This window comes from Rhineura floridana, chromosome 1, assembly GCF_030035675.1.
Source record: "Rhineura floridana isolate rRhiFlo1 chromosome 1, rRhiFlo1.hap2, whole genome shotgun sequence".
In the NCBI taxonomy this organism is placed as follows: domain Eukaryota; kingdom Metazoa; phylum Chordata; class Lepidosauria; order Squamata; family Rhineuridae; genus Rhineura; species Rhineura floridana.
The window spans coordinates 263,335,735-263,340,310 of NC_084480.1; positions in this window are offsets into that span (position 1 = coordinate 263,335,735).

Consider the following 4,576-nt stretch of genomic DNA (forward strand, 5'->3'; position numbering starts at 1 on the left):
TAGCAACCCTCAGTATTGTATTTCAAGTGTACAGACAACAGGGCGAGAGGGAGGAGGAAAGAGTCTGTCTATATTTTTAATGGAGGTCAACATTTTAGGATGTGTCACCTCAAATATCTCTGCTTTTTGGAGCAAACCTCCTGGGTTGGGTGAAGAATTTCAACATGAAGCTTTAAATATTTTCCATGTCAGCTCTGTTCCTGCTGCCTTTTGTTTTCACTCCTCTTGTCTGCTTTCTCTTAAAGAGCTGGACTCATCACTGTTCCATTTTTCTATTAGTTGTGACTGAAGTAGCTTGAGGTCAATTATTTCCCCAGCAATTGACAAAGAGCCTTGACTAAGAGGAAAGTGACATTGTCCCTTAAATGCACAGGGCACCCTCCCCCACTCTCCTTCCCAGGGCCAAAGAAGGCCAATCCATTCCTTTTTCCCTTTGCCTGAAGCCTACTCTATCAGTTGATTCAGCAACATACATGTGTAAGGTATGGCAAGTGAGGGAAGTATTAATATTGCTGGAGAGAAAGGAGATGAACTTGACCTAAGCAGCTCACAGCAACAAGGAGGCATTTTCAGAGGGAACATTGCACCCTATACATAGTCAGTGGGAAATGGCCCTCAGTTTTTCCTGCTGTTTTTTAACAACCTTTCAATACAGTATTTCAGCAGAAACGGAGCCCCATTTCTTTGAGGAGCAGCATAGCAGACTTTTGAGCAGAAGAGCAGACGGCCCCTCCCCCTCCAGCATCATTTTCTTTGAGGCATACTCCATAAAATGACCACATCAAAAATGAGAGCATAGACTACAAGGCCCTGTGCTTCCCCTGAGACCAAAGCAAGCTCTGATAGCTCAAAATTGTTTCTCCACCCCTCCCTTTCTCTTCAGGCCCACGATTTAACGCTGTAGGAGGTGATCCCTTGCTCCCAGCCTGTTGCCGATTTCTTGACAAGGAGACATGACAATGCACACACATACAGTGAATGCATTTTGGGGCTACTTGTTAAATAATAAGGCTTCAGAAATTGATCCCCGCTAGATTACTTTATGATTATTCACACGATTTGTCCCAGATTTTGCTTCCATGAGCGTTGTCCAATGAATTAATTGTGCACAATTTACAAAGGTCTTTTGTTGTCCTGCTAGGGCGAGAACAGCCACAACAATATAGCACAGAAGAGTGCACTGAATATAGTTTATTGAAAATGTCAGTGATGACTGATAATGTGAGACAGGAGATCCTTGATCAGATCTTCTACACACACCCCTTCCAGCCCAAGGATAAATGCAGCCTTGCGGTGGGTAGGGAATTGGGATAAGGACACAGTGTTGGGGAAAGGGAGATTTAACCCTTTCTTCTCTCATACTGATTTCCCAATCAACTGTTTTCTCTGTGGGCAGGGGTGTAGCCATCCAGGGTCTCAGGGGGTCTTACACCCTTACTCTTTTGGGAAGAGGGTCCCTATGTCTTCAGCATCCTATGAGCCAATCAGCATGAAAGAGGAGTGTGTTAGCCACTGAGAAGGTTTTTTAAATATGTTTCCTTGTCCTTTTCTGCTGATTGGAGCCAATCAGAGTGAAAGGAGGTGAGTCAGCCATGAGTCTCTTTTTCAGTAGCTAACACTCTCCCCTTTCATGCTTATGGCTCTTAGGGATGTCTTTGTTGCAGGAGAAGGCATTAATAAGGATCTCATTCTGAACCCAGCAGCAAAAAAAAAAAGTGAGGGGGCATGGCTGTGACTATCATGAAGGGACCCTTCTGAATTTGCCACTACACTACTGCCTGTGGGGGGGAACCACAAAGGTGCTTACATGTTTTTCTGCGTGGCCCTTAATTACTCTGAGTACAATTCAGGTTGGGCAAGTGGCATTTGGAGGGGGGGGAGAGATTAGACCCAGCATGATGGCCCTGCTCCAAACCCACAGCTCCCGAATACAAATTGTGTATGACGTAGTCACTAATTATGATCTATTTTATGATTAGGATAGATTAAGTGCTAATTTTATTAAGATATCTTTCATGTTTTATAAGGTTTTTAAAAATATGGTTGGATTTTCATGTCCTCTAAAAGTACACTTTGGTGCTGAGTCCCAAGGGTTATTTGGCCAAAACAGGGACAATGAGAACATATCAGCAAGCTCAGGAGAACTCTGAAATTTTCAAACTTCTTTGGTGGTGCTGGGGAACTGACTAGCCCCACCTCCAAATGCTGATGGGCAGGTAGGTGGGCATTATGCTACAAAAGGGCATGGCTGGCTGGCAGGAACACTCCACACTGCAACATTTTGTTGTAGATGCCATTTGTTGTATATAATTTGTATTATAGCTTATTTTTAATTTTGCTATTTAAATTATGGTTTCACTTATTTTGAAGCTTGCTCTCTCACTCTCTCTCTTGTCTTTGATGCTGCCGTTCCACCTTTTTTCAACAAGAGGCTTAGACAGTGTTGCAGTATGCCCCCATTTCACATGACACCCTTCCATCTCACAGTCCTTCTCCCTTTGGAAACCACTGCTTTCGAAACCCCTGCACAGTCTGCATCTGTGTTGGAATTGTTTTTTAAGATGTTTTAAAAGTTTTTCTAAAAGGTGTTTTTAAATGTTTTGTTTTAATATGTTTTTAAATGTTTTGTTTTAATACATTGTAAAGTCTGTTTTTAAGATGTTTTAGAGTGTTTTTAGTGTTTTTGTTTGCCTCCCTAGAAACCTGCTGGAAGGGCGGGATATAATTTATTATTGTTGTTGTTGTTGTTGATGATGATGATAATAATAACATGTTCACACTCCAACCCAGATATTTGTTTTAAAAAAGGCAAGATAAGACTATATAGGTTTGGCTTTCCCACCTTCTCCCTCCTTTTCAGTCGGCAGTGCCCCAGAATGGCCAGTCCTAAGTGTCAAGGGACCCTCTGGAATGTGTTGTGGGCTAGGGGAGCCACAGCAGGAGAGGAGAAATGGCAGGAAGGAGGGGGAAGCCAGTGCTAGAGGAAGTGTCTTTTTCTCACACAGCCATGGGTATCTATTTTTTTGGGGGGGGGGAAGTTACCTGACTCTTTCTGGGTTTTTTTTGGTAGTGTTGCATACCATTTTCTTTTTTTAACAGCAACAGAGCAATTCTAAGTGGGTGGGTGGGGAGATGCAAACTGGTGGATCATGTAGTTAAGTCAGGAAGCATGTGGGTGAGATGGACTTACCTTTTTTTCCCACCCAGCATGGATCTCACCCACCCCCCAGTTCCAATGGGGGTAGTCAGTTAAACCAAGGGTGTGGGGAGCATCCTGTGGATTCTCTAAGAAATGAAGGGACTTTGAAACCAGTGGATTTAAAGCCAACTCTGTCCTTTCCCTGCCCTGCCTTGCCCTGGAATGTGGTATTCCAGGGCCTACCGCCACCAGTTGCAGCCATCCAAAGAACCACCAGTGGTAGATCTATGACGTCAGAGCTACCTGCAGGCATGAATCCATGGTGGATGTACCCGTTTGCTGGCAAAGATGCACTACCGCTCCATCCTAACCCCCCCCCCCAGCCAGCAAATCTAAGGATAAGGATTGCTCTGTCCCACAGTTCTAGAAAGCTTAAATAGCAACATTGCAGTGGGTTTCGCAAACTGTGGTCCACAGATCACAGTGAGCTTCATTCAGGTGGTCTTCAGTGCGTCTGTGAAGAACAGTGGGAGCAGCAGCTGTGAGTGGTGGGTGTTCATATATATTTTCAATTACATTTTTATTGCTTCTTTTATTTCTTATATTGCATTTTATTATTACTGTATTTTATGTTGCATTCTATGGAATTCCAATTGCAATACAATAAAATACAATATAAGAAATAAAAGAAGCAATAAAAATAAACTAAAAATCATACAGCATCTAGGACAGCACATTACAATTGCTACAACAGGCAGAAAAATAATTAAGTGGTCTGTAAAGACTCTCAGCAATTTTCAAAGCGTCCATGGGAAAAAAGGCTAGGAACGACTGTCACAGACCATCACCTACAAGCACACATGCTCTGATCAAACTGATCATTTTCAAGATGCTTAGCCAACCCATCTCCCATTCTTGTTGTGAGAAGAAATAAGAGGTGGTTCAAAGGGTGTGTGTGTGTGTGAATTTCTTAGTGGTGTTGTTTTGCTACTTATGCTCTGGGGTAGTGGTTAGAGCATTGGACTAGGACTAGAGAGGCCAGGGTTCGAGTGATGAACTTCACAGGTTGTCTTGGTCCAGTCACTATTTCTCAACCTACCTTGCAGGATTATTGTGAGAATAAAATCAAGAGGGGAGGGAGTATGTAAGCTGCCTTGGCTCTTTGGAGGCAAGATGGGATATAAATGTAGCAGCAATGTATCAGAACATTTCTGTGTACACTTATTCAGTATCACATTAAAGTTTAGTTACTCTTTTGTATACTTTAACCATCCTCCCAAACTGTCTACCAACCTTGTGCATTTTTTTAAAAAGTTAAATCCTAAGTGAAGGAGGGTGTTGCTCCTTTAAATTCATGCATCTAGGTCAGTGGTTCCCACATGTTCTTGGCCTGGGGGCACATTTGGAAATCTAAGAAACTGTTCTGGGCACCATAAG